At 48.8% G+C, this 15,948-nt stretch overlaps 1 protein-coding gene across 1 annotated transcript in view; it reads left to right on the top strand.

Annotated features, from left to right (window-relative positions):
* Positions 1 to 15,948, top strand: part of LOC138371024 (sodium-coupled monocarboxylate transporter 1-like) — a 102,393-nt gene that overhangs the window by 49,531 nt on the left and 36,914 nt on the right. The gene's annotated exons all lie outside the window — the stretch shown is intronic.

Raw genomic sequence — 15,948 nt, 5'->3', positions numbered from 1 at the left:
ATAGCAGACCATTTCGGGATAAAGCTGAGGTCTGCCAGAGTGGGAGAAAGAAGACTGGAGATAATGGCACAGCTCAGGGCACGAGACGAAGCTTTGGGAGAGAAACGGCCACAAACACCTGCCAGTGTGGGAGAACACCTGAGCATTGGTGGAAGCAGCAGGGGATCCAGCGGCAGCAGGCACAGCGTTAAGCTGGAGATAATGAAGCTGCAGCTGGAAGCACAGCTGAAGCGTGAAGAGCGAGAAGCACAGCTGAAGCATGAAGAGTGAGAAGCGCAGCTGAGGAGAGAAGAGGCACAGCAACGCAAAGAAGAGCGAGAAGCAGAAGCACAGCTGAAGCGTGAGGAGCGAGAAGCACAGCAGCGCAAAGAAGAGCGAGAAGCAGAAGCACAGTTGAAGCATGAAGAGCGAGAAGCACAGCTGCGCAGGGAAGAACAAGAGCGAGAAGCACAGCTGCGCAAGGACGAGCTAGAAGCTAGAATGAGACAACAGGAGATAGAAGCTAACAGGGATGTGGAGCTGAGGCGAGCTGAACTAGGGATAGCTCCCCCTGCTCCGCCACAGCGAGAAGACCGTCGAGTGAGGGAGCGAGACCTGCCGGTCTTTGTACCAGACGAAGCCGAAGGTTTCTTCGACCACTTCGAAAGGGTTGCGGCTTTGAAGAGGTGGCCGAGGGCGGAGCTTGTTCAGGGTAGGCTCACCGGTGAAGCTCGTGAAGCCTACAATATGCTCGACTTCCAAGCACCAACTACGATGCGGTAAAGAGAGCTGTGCTCCATTCTTTCAAGCTCACGCGGGAATGTTACAGGAAGAGGTTTAGGGAATGTACCCGTTCGCCAGGAAAATCGTATGCGGAGACGGCGAGGGACATGGAGAGAAAGTTCCTTAAGTGGCTGGACTCTGAAGGAGCAAGGTCGGTTGAAGAGGTCAAGGGGCTAATGGTCATGGAAAAGTTTATATCCGTGCTCTCTCCTGAGATCAGGGTGAGAGTAAAGGAGGCGGACATAAAGGACCTGAGGGCTGCAGCCGATAGAGCCGACATGCTAGAAGAAGCCTTACGCCCACGCCGAGAGGGACAGCACCGACCACCCGTATACTCCGGAAACAGTAGGAATTATAGGAGGACGGATAGGTGGAGGACAGGAGCGAGTTCTCCCAAGTCCCACCTCTCAAGTTGGGACAACAGAGGATCGAAGGGTGCTGTGGAGCCGATAAAGAAGTACCAAGCTGAGAGCTCAGGAGCTGTTGCTGCAACAAAGGAGTCGACAAATGGTGCGAGAAAGACACAGGGAGCGACGGCCTCTGGAGGCAGTGCTAAGACGAGCAGTGGCGGATGGTCTCCGACGAGGAAGGTACACTGTTACAATTGCGGAATACTCGGACACGTCGCGCGGGAATGCAGACGCCCTAAGCAGCGGGGGAACGTTGCTTTAGTGAGGTTCGAGGACCAGATGACCGAGAGGGTGCGGGATGAACCCGTACTGAGTGGGGAGAAGAGAGTTCACCCATTCGTGTGTCAGGGAACCGTAAGGATGGGTGACGCAGACCCCATCCCGGTGAAGATATTAAGAGACACTGGGGCCGATTTTACCCTGGTGAGTGAAACCCTGTTCCCCGAGGGTTACGAGAGTACCAGTGTGGGGGTGGCTAGTGTGACCACTGTGGGAGGCCCAGTGAGGATGCCCCTACACCAGGTGACTCTGACTTCTGATTATGGCTGCCAGACCCTTGTGGTGGGGGTCTGTGCATCAATGCCCAAGATGGAGGCACAGGTCATCTTGGGAAATGACGCATGTGGAGGATATGTCCTTCCGAATCTCGTGAAAGGCGAGGAGTGCCTAGAGCAATACAAGGAGACGGGCGGAGTGTTAGACGCCTGTGGGGATGAGAAGGAAATCGCCCTGGTGGCGTTCCTAGTTTGTGCTGTGATGCCGAGACTGCGCGAAGAACAAGGAGGTTGTGGATCTGATGGGGCTGAGGAGACGTCCAACAGCCTGGGAATCGATCACCTCTTCATAGGACCCGGAGAACGAGCGGAGGGCGAAAGCAGCCCGAATGGTGAGTTGCAGGTGACCCTCACCAGTTCTCTAGGGGTAGACCGCACTCGTCTTGAAGAGTTGCAGCAGATGGAGTTCCCCGAATTGATTCGTGAAGCCAAAGGAGGACGTGTTGGTCCTGAGAAGGCTACCCATTTTTACATACAGGACGGAATGCTGATGAGACAGTGGAGGCCTGTGAGGATGGAGGCCGGAGAAGAGTCTCTAAGTACAAGGCACCAGGTAGTGTTGCCGGCCCAGTGCAGAGCGGCTGTGTTGGGCCTATCGCACTCCGTGGACTCTGCAGGTCACCTGGGGGTGACCAAGACGCTGCGAAAAATCAGGGAACACTTTTACTGGCCAGGTATGGACGCCGAGGTGAGGCGTTATTGTAAGACGTGCTTACCGTGCCAGAGGGCAGGGAAGAGCCAATCCGCTATACCGAAGGCCCCATTGACCCCTGTTCCGGCGTTTGGGCCTGCATCCGAGCGTCTGTTGGTCGACAGGGTGGGTCCGTTGCCAAGGACGAAGCGAGGGAATACCTACCTGATGACGATCATGTGTGCGTCCACCATGCTGTCCATGCTGAAGGAACAATGGACACTGGGAGTGACCGTGGGAACGGTGAATGAATATGTCCAAAAGTTCAAAGAGTGTCTCACTCTAGCAAAGGAACTAGCTGGGAAACATCTGAAGGAGGCGCAGCGTAAGATGTCGGAGTGGTACGACAAAAGAGCTACGCAGAGGGAGTTCCAGGTCGGGTCCCAGGTGATGATTTTGCTGCCGGGTAAAGGTAGGGTGACCGAGTCGCGGTTCGAGGGACCATACCAGGTGCTGCAGCGGTTGGGTCCTGTATCATATGAAATTGGGAGCCGGATAGACCCCGCAAGAAACAGGTGTGTCACGTAGACCGCCTGAAACCTTTCTTCCCTGTGGAAGGAGGAGCCGCCAGGCAGGACGGAACGGTGACCCGAGAACCCCAGCAGAGGACGGTTCTGTGCGTGCAGGTGGACCAAGAACTCCCGGAGGAGGAAGGAAAGTGGTCCAGGGCGGATGGCACCCGTCTCACCAACACTGAGAGTCTGGCGAAGATCGAGAACAAGCTACTACATCTGGAAGGGCAACAGAGCGCGGACCTGACGAACCTACTGAGGAAGAATGCCTCCCTCTTTACCGACGCGCCCCGACGACACAAGAGTGTAACGCACGAGGTAGAGGTGAGGGACGCCAGGCCCGTCAAGCAGAGCGCATATAGGGTAAGCCCGGAGAAGCGGGAGCTGATGAGAAAGGAGGTGGAGTATCTCCTTGAGAACGACCTTGCGGAGCCCAGTAAAAGTGAGTGGAGTTCCCCATACTTGTTGGTGAGGAAAAGCGACGGCACCTTCCGCTTTTGTACAGATTACAGGAGGGTGAACTCCATCACAGTGGCAGATTCTCACCCTATGCCAAGAGTGAGCGATTGCATTGACCAGGTGGGCAGTGCAAGGTACGTATCCAAGGTCGATCTGCTCAAGGGGTACTACCAGATCTCTTTGACTCCTGAGGCCAGGAAAATATCAGCTTTCGCAACTCCTGACGGGCTGTACCAATACAAGGTGTTGCCCTTTGGAATGAAAAACAGCGGCAGCTGTTTCCAGCGCATGATGAATGAGTTGTTAAGAGGTGCCACAGGCTGCACAGTATACATCGATGACATCGTCGTGTACGCCGACGATTGGAAGACGCACCTGGAGAGACTCAAGGAATTGTTTAGAAGGCTAGAGGAGGCTAACTTGACTGTAAATTTGGCAAAGAGCGAGTTTGGGAAGGCCCACTTAGAGTACCTTGGTTCTGTCATCGGCCAAGGTGAAGTCACCCCTGTTGATCACAAAGTATCAGCCATTAAGGAATACCCCGTGCCCAGAACGCGTAAAGAGTTGCTAAGGTACCTAGGGATGATAGGGTACTATCGTGGGTTCTGCAGGAATTTCTCCACTGTAGCGCATCCCCTAACCGAGCTACTCTCCAAGAATGTACTATGGAGATGGGGAGAGGCCTGCCAAGAGTCTTTTGAAAAGACCAAGAAATTGTTGACGGAGGCCCCGGTATTAATATCCCCAGATTTCTCAGCCGGATTCATCCTGTACGTGGACGCCAACGAAGTTGGGATAGGGGCCATGTTGGCTCAAGAGAGGAGTGGGGTACATAGGCCAGTAGCGTTCTACTCGAAGAAGTTTGTGAAATACCAGCGGGCCTATAGTACCGTTGAGAAAGAGGCATTGGCGCTAGTTATGGCCCTGAAACATTTCGATGTGTACGTGGGAGGAGGGGCGAGACCTGTTCTGGTGTTCACAGATCACAACCCTCTCACCTTTTTGTACAAAATGAAGAACTCCAACCAGCGTCTGACGAGGTGGGCGTTGTTACTGCAAGAGTACCGGCTGGAAATCAAGCACATCAAGGGGAAGGACAACGTAGTAGCAGATCCCCTGTCCCGTATACACTAACCAGACATGACTCTTATTTTAAGGGGAGGGGTATGTGACGGTGTTCCCCCCCTTATATTTCTCCCACGCCTGCAGTAAGAGTCATGTCCACTTTTCCCAAGCGTTCTCTACGTCGCAGGCATCAATTTGATATATGGGGGAGAGTGGAGTGTTCTCGGAGTGCCGAGAAATTTATAAAACAATAGTATTCTGGCCTGTGGTTTAGGCCCTTTAGGAAGCCAAGATGGCACTGGCTCTCCTGTTTCCCCGCCAAAACTGTGTGACGTCAGTGACATCGGATTGGTCACCGACAGCAATGTGGCACAGGGAGCCAATGAAAACCTCCCGTGGCGAATGTGACGTCACGAAGGAAGGGGGGTCCGGTCAGCGCGCCGCGTTGGTGCCATCAGTCAGACACGACACGTCAAGGAGGCTGGACGTGCAAAGATTGGTCCTGTCAGTTTGACAGTTGTTTCCCGCTCCCGTGGATTTTACGCGTCACCTGAAGTCTGCCAGTACTCTGTGAGGTCTTCCTTCGTTCATGTGTTGAACCAGAGAGGGAATCGACGGTTATTGAGCAACAAGTGCTCCAGGACAGGTACTGTGAAAGAAGAAGTGAAGTCTGTGCAGTGACGTATGCGACGTCTGAGGCAGTTCATCCATTCGTGATGGCGTAGTGGCTGAACAGAGCCACCGGGTAGCAGAGGAAGAAGAGAACTAGTTGGGAATCCGAACGACTGCAGCCGAGAAGTAGGCGGGCAGCCGTAGCTGGGAGAAGTCGACGGTCGGGAGACCGACTCCAACCCTACAAGAAGTCGAGGAGGAGCACGGACCTGCTGGGAGAAGGCACGGAGACGACGCGCTTACGGTGGGACATTGTTTGAGTTCCTGGAGGACACGACAACGTGTGTGTGTGGGGGTGTTCCCGACACAAGGCAGGAGCCAGGACCAGGAGCTACAACTCAACTCTCATCGGAGGATAGGTGGAAGTAGGTGGTTCTAGTTTCCCTCCCAATTCCCCTTTAGTTAGCTATATTATTCAGCTATATTATTTAGACTGAGGATTTTGTATGTCGTGAGCAAGGCTCACCTATGTCGCAGTGAGGCACCAGTGTGCAGAGTAGTACTGTCAAGAGTACTCACGATACATATATATATTATTATTGGTGTGTACAGGCACCCGGATTAATTGATGAACTTTCCGTGTTGAGAATGTCTTGCATGAGACTTTAATGTGATAAATATAATGAGATAAAATATATAATATTATGCCAGTATTTGGAAGTTAGGCTATGTGCCCAGTAACTATTTTATTACCATTTATCGATGTCTGATTTATCTATATATTATATATGTCTATGTTCGTGCATTGAATAATAATTAATGAGTGCAGTGATTAATTGTGTTATAGCCCACGAAAGGAAATACTGAGAACTACAGTGTCAAACACTTCATAAGTTATCATTTAAATGAAGGGCAGTGTGTAATACTGTGGCAGTGAACTATTGTCACATTTAATATAAATATTTGTTTGAGCCCAAGATCAGTGTAGGGAAGTAATACGTGCTATTGTCGCAAATATCGAGTGTTCGAACTTCTAGTGATCTTTGAGAACTTAAAGAAACAGCACGTGTGACGCCAGAGACACAAGCAATAAACATTCGCGCGGGGGAAGGCGCCCAGCTGATTCTGACAGTGACGAGAGGGGGAGTGTTGCCGACTTAGTGAGTGCATATTATACGTGAGAACGAACGACTCCCGCCTGGATCAGCTGATTGTTTATTGATATGACCTTGTGATGCCTTTGAATGAGTTTTAAGTAAAATACAAAATACACTTGTGTTTATATCATCCCCTCCATTTATCTTGTGGCTATATATACCTGAAAGCAAAGAGTGACAGAAGTAAATACATGCCTGATATCCTGATCTATTGAGTGTGTCCTTGCCATCGGTTACCACAACTCAACAAATCCACTGACGTGTTACTGGACACCGAAAACACCAGTTGGCGACCTTATGGTTAATAGTAAAGCTCTATTGTTGGGGCGGGCACATAACAGTTAAGTGAACGAGTTGTGTTCCCACTCCTTCTCAATCAGAGGCCGGTTGGGATTGACTGGGATACACTCCTGGTGTACAGTGGCGCCGCGAGGATAGAGTGAAGACCCGCAGGGCTACGGTGAGTGACCTTGAGCATAACTGTTGCTCACCCGAGGAATAACAACAAGTAAAACCCCAACATTGGCGACCTTGCCAGGATAAGTACTGATACGGTTGCTCACCGAGGAATAACAGCAATAAAATAAACCCAACAATATATATATATATATATATATATATATATATATATATATATATATATATATATATATATATATATATATATATATATATATATACATATATATATATACATATATATATATATATATATATATATATATATATATATATATATATATATATATATATATATATATATATATATATATTTGTAAGGGTACCAGCTCTGGTGCCAATGTGGGGACCCATAGCCTCGGAGAAGAAAATAAAAAGTATTCAGAGGAGACCTTGTGGTTTCTCACTGAACACTAATATTATCTTCTCCTACCACCCCCATTCTTTTGTATGTACACATATATATTTACTTTATTTGAACTTTGTTACAAAAAAGGAGTTACATATGGGTTACAAAGATGGTTATCATAGGTTGTCGAGTTCCTCCAGCTCCTCAGATGGCGGGCAGGAACCCTGGATGCAGTGAGCATTTCCCCTCTGTATCGCCACACTGAGGCGCTGGAAAAGAAAGCTTGCAGCTCTTGGGTCCCTTGTTGTTTCAATGAGCCTAGAACCCAGTTCCTTCTAAAAACTGGTAGCACTTTTACCCCAGGCGCCGAGTGTCTCAGAAGCAATGGGGACAAAATTGTAGTGGTGATCCAGTTCTCTATACTTACGGGATTTGGCTGCTTCCCTGTGGGTGGCAGCGCCACCTGGTTGTGCAACACTCAGGTTAATGTAGGTATTATCCAGGGTTGATACGCACGTGTAGTCCCATACCAACTGCTTGCCATTCTTCCAGGGGTTCACTGTGATACCATCCGGGCGACCAATAAGAGCATCAGAGTTACGGGGCGTTAGGTAACGGGGCTCTCTTTCAGCTGGGCATCCAGCTGTGGTGAGGCTCCTCTTGATGATGTCGTTAACTTCATTGTGCCTCGAGTGCCATCCCCCTGTGCTTTGGCAGAGTAGGCCATGGTGGCCGTACCTGTCAGCCACCACCTCGCCGCAAATACACCTATATCTGGTGTGGATTGGGGCAGCAAGGCGGAGGGCCACAGCAATTCGGAAGGCGTGTGGTGTGAGACGCGTGCCAGTTGCCGACATTGGGGTTGCTAACAGGAAATCCCCTGCATGTGGTGCTGCTACTGCTGTGAGGCGAGCAATGTCGTGTTGTGTTGTTGCAGCACCCAGGCACTCTGCAGCAACTTGGTCTACAATGGGGCCATCCCAGCTGGATTGCCTGTGGGCTTTTGGGGATGGTGGTTGAGGTGATTGGCTTGCACGAGAGGCCCAATGGGATCATGTACACCTGCCAGCTGATGTAAGTGGGCAGGTAAAATTTCCTTCACAAGGTCGTCGGATGCTGATAAGGAGGACAGGAAGGCTGGAACAGCGATTTGCGTTGCTGTTCGAACTCCGAGGCCCCCAAGTCTTACGGGAAGAGAGGCTTGTTTTCACTGTAGGTCATCGAATGAGAGGTTAAGGGCTTTTTCTAGCATTGATTTCAGTAACCGGTCATACTCCCTTTGTTTTTGGCTACTGTAAGATGGTGAACACCTCAGAAAGTAGGTTAACCTGGGGAGGGACAGACATCTGGTGATGAGGTAGAGTGCATCATGAGCATCAATATCCTCAATCCTCCCATCCATCCTCTTTAGGTCGGCGATTTTCTTATCGAGGACCTCATCGATGGCTTTCAACCCCAGGGTAGCTCCTAGGAGTGTGCTGTCTTCAGGTTTAGTTTCATGGATATTTGGCAGAAGACCCTCTATTCTCTCTACGTTGCCCTGGTTGGAACATATTATTTCACATTTAGAAGGGTTCAGGGTGAGGCCTAAAACTGCACCTTGCTCCTGGATTTTTATGATGTCCTCCAGGAGGGAGTCTTGGGAACCAGCTAGGGTACCATCATCCAAGAACCAGATGTTAAGCTTGCTGGACAGGACCTCTGTGACTTGTTTGATGACTAAGCAGAAAAGGAGAGGAGCAAGGGGGTCACCCTGTTGGACGCCTTCTCGCGAGTCAATTTCATGTTCGCCAAAAAGTAGCTTAAGATCCATACTGTAGCATGAATGTACAAAAGGGTAGAGGGAAGGGAAATGACTATGAACCGCACGGAGTACAGCATCCCTCCGCACCAAATTGAAGGCATTTTTGAAATCTAGCTTGATAAGGGCCTTTTCGTCTGTGATGTTGGCGATGAAGGCTCGAGCTGCATGGGCTGCCGCCTCACACCCTTGTGGAATGCCAAACTCGAGCTGTTTTGGCTTCAGCATGTTGGCCGCTGCATCACTAACTGTTCTTGCAGCTGCCTTTGCGACGAGACGCCGGAGAGAATTGCCCACAGCTATTGGCCTGATCCCTTCATCCTTTTTCTTTAGAGCACAGAGAGATGCTCCAAAAAAGATAGGTCTTATGGACGCTGGTATGTTGCCAGCTAGACATGTGTTGGTGAATCTGGTTAGTTCCACCCAGTGCAGGGTTGAGCATTTGCTTGAGGTGGTTGGGTTTTAGTCCTGTGAACCCACCTGCTGATCCTGTAGGGAAGGACATGGCTGCTTTATGGACCACAGATTCAGCCACCCAGAGAGGTTCTGCTCCGGTAGCCCCAACTTGTACAATGTCGTCCTCACGCGGAGCCCTGGGTGGGTGTTTCTTCCTTAGGGCTTGAGCTGTTGCGGCATCTCTGTCGGCAATTGAGTCCTCACTGGTGATGACTCGTATTGCGCCAATAGTGTTTCCTTCTTCTATTTTCTTGGTGACTGATGTTCTGATTTTTGATGTCTCGGATATGCCACTGTTGCTCTTCCTGCCGTGGGTGTTTCTCGCGCGAGTGGGAAGACGCACCTGGTTGTCCTCCCTGGGAAAATCATTTATAGCTTTGATGACTGAGGCAGCTAAGGTTTTGTCTCTCCTTGCAGGGGTGGCTATATATATATATATCGTACCTAGTAGCCAGAACGCACTTCTCAGCCTACTATGCAAGGCCCGATTTGCCTAATAAGCCAAGTTTTCATGAAATAATTGTTTTTCGACTACCTAACCTACTTAACATAACCTAACCTATCTTTTTCGGCAACCTAACCTAACCTAACCTATAAAGATAGGTTAGGTAGGGTTGGTTAGGTTCGGTCATATATCTACGTTAATTTTAACTCCAATAAAAAAAATTGACCTCATACATAATGAAATGGGTAGCTTTATCATTTCATAACAAAAAAATTAGAGAAAATATATTAATTCAGGAAAACTTGGCTTATTCGGCAAATCAGGCCTTGCATAGTAGGCTGAGAAGTGCGTTCTGGCTACTAGGTACGACATATATATATATATATATATATATATATATATATATATATATATATATATATATATATATATATATATATATATATATGCGAACAAGCCTGAATGGTCCCCAGGACAATATGCAACTGAAAACTCACACCCCAGAAGTGACTCGAACCCATACTCCCAGGAGCAACGCAACTGGTATGTACAAGACGCCTTAATCCACTTGACCATCACGACCGGACATAATGAGGTGATAGCCGAGGCTATTTGAACCACCCCACCGCCGGCACTCGGATAGTAATCTTGGGCATAGCATTTTACCAAATCACCTCATTCTTTGGGGCACACGTGAGGAACACAAATGCGAACAAGCCTGAATGGTCCCCAGGACAATATGCAACTGAAAACTCACACCCCAGAAGTGACTCGAACCCATACTCCCAGGAGCAACGCAACTGGTATGTACAAGACGCCTTAATCCACTTGACCATCACGACCGGACATAATGAGGTGATAGCCGAGGCTATTTGAACCACCCCACTGCCGGCACTCAGATAGTAATCTTGGGCATAGCATTTTAGCAAATCACCTCATTCTTTAGGGCACACGTGAGGAACACAAATGCGAACAAGCCTGAAATGAGGTGATTTGGTAAAATGCTATGCCCAAGATTACTATCCGAGTGCTGGCGGTGGGGTGGTTCAAATAGCCTCGGCTATCACCTCATTATGTCCGGTCGTGATGGTCAAGTGGATTAAGGCGTCTTGTACATACCAGTTGCGTTGCTCCTGGGAGTATGGGTTCGAGTCACTTCTGGGGTGTGAGTTTTCAGTTGCATATTGTCCTGGGGACCATTCAGGCTTGTTCGCATTTGTGTTCCTCACGTGTGCCCCAAAGAATGAGGTGATTTGGTAAAATGCTATGCCCAAGATTACTATCCGAGTGCCGGCGGTGGGGTGGTTCAAATAGCCTCGGCTATCACCTCATTATGTCCGGTCGTGATGGTCAAGTGGATTAAGGCGTCTTGTACATATCAGTTGCGTTGCTCCTGGGAGTATGGGTTCGAGTCACTTCTGGGGTGTGAGTTTTCAGATATATATATATATATATATATATATATATATATATATATATATATATATATATATATATATATATGATAATATGGTTGACGGATTGGCATCGTTTCCAGAGGTAGCTTGATGTCATGTCGCACTACAGTACACTCCTGCCAAGGGTCTTGAAACAAAGCACTATGAGTCAAGAAGGGGTGAACAAGAAGAGTACTGTTGTTGGAATCCTGTAAATAGTTAGGAAGACATTTCATGATTTCAAAATTAGAAATCACTGTGTTGGCATCACTGCAGTCAGGAGGAGAAGCAGGGTAGGTGTCATTGTGAGTATAAGTATTCGTGAATGTAGATACGTACATCAATATAGTTTGAGGATTACCTTGGTGCTGCTTAATGAGATTGATGTGGCAGAGTTGTGTCTTACGCCGCCGATCTGGTGACTCTAGAATGTAGTTATGATTGTTCCGACATTCTTTGATGCGGTATGGACCTGAAAATTTACTTTGGAAGGGAGAGCTTTGGATAGGAAAGTAGGCCAAAACGAAGTCTCCAATACTGAATTTTCTTACTTTAGTAGCTTGATCAAAATGTGTTCGCATTTTATTCAAAGATATTAACAAATTAGCAGTGGCAAATTTACGTTCTCTTTCAAGGATGTACCTCAAGTTTTTAAGAAACGGAGACATATTAAGGGAGAATCACTGAAGGTGTTAGAGGTCAAGGTATCTTTAAATGCTTTTAGGGGGATACGGCACTTACGGCCGTAGAGCATCTCATAAGGAGATACGCCAAGAGAATCTCGTAAGGAAGTTTTCTGAAAATGCATATAATAAGGTCTAGGTTGCCTATCCCAATCCTTTTCTGTGTTAATGCAAAATTTCCTTAAAAGTAATTTAAGCTTTTGACGACTATGTTCTAGAGATCCCTTTGAAGCAGGATGATTAGGGCTAGACAATACCTGGATGATGTTGAACTCTTTAATTAAGGGCTTTCTAAAACAAGTCACTAGTGATGTTGGTGCCACAATCGCTCTAAATTTCCTTGGGAAATCTGTACTGTGTAAAGATCTTCAAGAGGTGATTAACAATGGTAGCAGCCGTAATTTTCTTCATGGAAACTGCTATAGGGAACCTGGTGGTAGAACAAATGATAGTAATGATGTAGATGTTGCCGGAGCTGGTCCGGGGCAGAAACCCGACGCAGTCTATCATGAGTTTGTTGAACGGCTCTGAAGGCACAGGAATTGGAATCAGTGGCGCCTTGGGTATTGGAGTGTTAGGGTTACCTGCCCGTAAGGCAGGTGTTCACAAAGGTGCTCACGTCATGAGCTATGCCTGGCCAATAATAATTCTATAATAAAGCATGCAAGTTGTATTTATGCCATAATGGCCCACTGGGCCATGTGCCAAATCAATAATGTCCTTTCTTAAGGATGTAGGAACTACCATCTGGTCAACATAAGCCCTATCATTTTCCTTAATTAACTTTCTGGGTCTGAATCTGCGATATAGAATTTGATTATGATTTAAAAAATAATCAGGGATGGAATCAGTCTGAGTTTGAGCCTGAAATTACAAGGGAGTTAATGATAAATCAGCTTGCTGCAATTTATGGAACTCCAGCAAGTTGATAGTCTGTTAGAGGCCTTGTAGCTCTTGAGGGTTGTGGTTGAGGGGCTTGTGCACGAGTAGTCACTAGGACTGGCTGGGAGATGTCCTCTGTCTCGTTGGTTATCGGTACCTCTTCTGCGACATGCTTCATTACAGGATCTTCTTCTGTATAAGAAGATCAATCAGTGTCACATACCTGGGTTTTGTTACATAAAATGAGGTTCGTGGAATCTCGTTGTTCAGCCAAGTCGTTGCCCAGGAGAAGTTGAATTTCTAGCATGGGGAAAAATTTCTCCCTTATGGTGACGTGGACTTCTCCACGTACGAAGTAACAATCCAACTGGACTCTGGCGAGCGAGTATGGAGTGGTTGTAGTGAGGTCGGTGATGAGGACGGTTTCTCCAGTGTAGGTGACTTTGGGTGCGGCAGCTTTCAGGAGTATACTTTGAAGAACTGCTGTGTTCCTCAAGATGTTCACTTCGACCTTTCACTCAGAATCTCCACCGTTGGTAGAGACAGTTCCAGGATACAGGAGTCTGTGGAATAGAGAAAGGTCAGTAGCTGGATCATTAGTATGCATAATAGGCTTATAAGGTTGAGGTTTGGCCGTATGTGTTTCGTTGCTAGCTTGACAATGAGGGTTGGTACTCTTTTCTACCTCCCCCCCCCCCCATACCAAATCCTTATCCTGACCCTTTCCCAACGTCAAATTCCCGATAAGACTGCACTAGCCGTCGTATGGAATTCGATGTGAACTACTCTCTCTGCTGTCGCTACTGTAAGGTCTATGGGCACACAATAGAAATTAGTACAACCCTCATTGTAAATCTAGCAACGAATCATCTACGGCTAAACCTCAACCTTATAAGCCTGTTATACATGCTCATGTTCCAGCTTCTGACCTTTCTCTATTCCACAGACATTCCAGATTTCTCGTTAATCAGTGTCAACAACTCTGCTTTGGTGGCCTGAATGAGATTGCGAATTGGCGTATCGAGACTTTCTCCGTCGATACGAGGGGCGGACATTACCCCTGTCGGATGGTGCGGGCACTGTGTCACTCTCTGATCGGAGTTGTGCCCTCACTTACGTCAGTGTGCATTGGGCTCCATTGGAGTTTCTGGAGGGTCTGCTACGGCGGTACTTCGGCCGGTTTGTCGTAGTGGTTAGTGTGCGGGTAAACGTGGTGTCTTCCAGTCCACTTAAGGGTGTAAGGACTAACATTCACTCCCTGGGCATGAGGCTCCGGGAAGATATTCCGTCCTCTGTGCGTCTTATGGGTTACGACCATCGGGTGTTTTACGCCCGCCAGCCTAGGACGTGTTATCGTTGTGGCCTCTTGGGCCATCAGGCTGCTGACTGTTCTGCGCCCGCCATTGCACCCATGAACCTCTTCAGTGAGGAGGATTTTCCGCCACTTCCTGTGGAGGAGGATTTGGTGGATGTGGACGTCTCTTCAGCCGCGGATGTGCCCCCTGTGTCGCCTGTTGCGCTGCCTGGTGCACCCCTTGTTGTTGTCGCCTCTCCACCGGAGGTTGTGTCGTCGCCTGCTGATCGTCCTGCTCCGACTAGTGTCCCTGGGGTTCTTCAGACTGCCTTCTGCTCGAATCCCCCGTCTTCCAGTTCGTCCTCTGCTGCGTCTGACCCTGTCCTTGCACCCTCGCCGTCTGTTCCGGCTGTACTGGGTGATGGAGTGGATCCGGCGCTTCCTCCTGTGCCTGGCCTGGTGCCCCAGGTGGTTGAGGATGCTGCCGTTCTGCGACGTGCATCGGTTCTCCCAGCTTGTGTTGTTCGTGTCTCTGAGTCAGCCTCCTGGTCTGATGATGTGCGGCCAGAGCCTAAGCATTCCCGGCGTTCGTCTTCAGCTTGGGCTGACGTTGGCGACTTCGACGCTTGTGGATCTGCCGGCGACGGAGGGGTGGCTCCGGTTGCGTTGCATACTATGGTGACGGCGGAGGTGCATTTGCCTGAGGATGCCAGTGCCGGTGTTTCGGCCTTCACTTCAGATATGGTGTCTGCGGTTCCTGCTTCGGGTGCGTCGCCTGCGTCGGATGGCTCCGGTTCTTCGTGGTGGGTGGTTCCCACTGCTGAGGTTCGTGGTGAGTGGGGTGGCCTGGTGATGGTGTTGAAAAAGGCTGCTCGCTCTGGGGGTTCTGTAACCCCTTCCTCGGTCCCCGTTTCATCGGCTGCGGTCTCGACGCCTCTTCCGTCTCCGGACATCTCTTCAGTGTCTCCTGCGGTCTCGGTGAAGGCGTTACCATCTCGTCGATTGTCCCCTGCTCCTGTGCGTACGGCGACGCGGCCGTCTCGGCCGCCCTCGTACGCTTCATTGGTGTCGTCTGCTACCTCGAAGGACGTGGTTTGCGCTCCCCAGCCTCGTTATGCGACTTGCGTCGGTGAGCTTAAGGAGTGGCCGTTTCCGCCTGATCTGGAGGTTCCCGAGTTTATGAAGGGCCCACGGCGGCAGGGGGATCGTTCCCCTACCGACAGAGAATATTTGATTTGGAAGGCGTACAAGCGAAAGTATCCTTGGGCTGCGGAGACGTATGGTCCTGTCTCTGAGTAATGTATTCCTCACTCATGATTCCTTTGTGTATTGTGTGTTGTGGGTTGTTTCCATTTGTGTGCATAGTTGTGGGGTGCAGGTCGGGTGTGTGTGAGTGAGTGGGGCGGGTTTGTTTCCAGTTTCTGTGTGCTCCGGTTTGTGGTTGTGGGTTTATTTGTGTGTGAGTGTCCGGTTCCTGTGCGGTCCGGGGTTTGGTTTGTGTGTGTGTCTGGTTGTGGGTGTCATGTTCTTATATATGCTTTGTGGTTCTATGGTTTTATGATGCTGTTTGTGCGCTTGTTTGTGTGGTGTTGAGTGCCCTTCAGGCTGTTGGCGTGACCTGGTCTGGGTTTATGCTTTTTGTCGAGTTTTGCCATTGTGCTTTTCTTTGTTTGTTGTATACTTGTATTCCTTTCTTGTTATTATTATTATTATTTTCGTTTTATGTTGGTGCCTCTCCGTGTGTGTTTGCAGTGCTGGTAGCCTTGTTCTGTATATATATTGTTTTGGTGTTTTATCTCTGTATTGTATTCCGCTGTGTTTAACTTAATTGTTGTGTTTTGTTTGTAATTACTGTTGTTTTGTGGTTGGCCCCTCTGCCCGGCGTTTTTGTGTTTAGTGCATTTGTTCCTTTCTGTTTTTT

This window comes from Procambarus clarkii, chromosome 34, assembly GCF_040958095.1.
Source record: "Procambarus clarkii isolate CNS0578487 chromosome 34, FALCON_Pclarkii_2.0, whole genome shotgun sequence".
Lineage (NCBI taxonomy): Eukaryota > Metazoa > Arthropoda > Malacostraca > Decapoda > Cambaridae > Procambarus > Procambarus clarkii.
The sequence above is the reverse complement of the archived record's forward strand: the minus strand, read 5'-3'. Positions and strand labels throughout refer to the sequence as shown.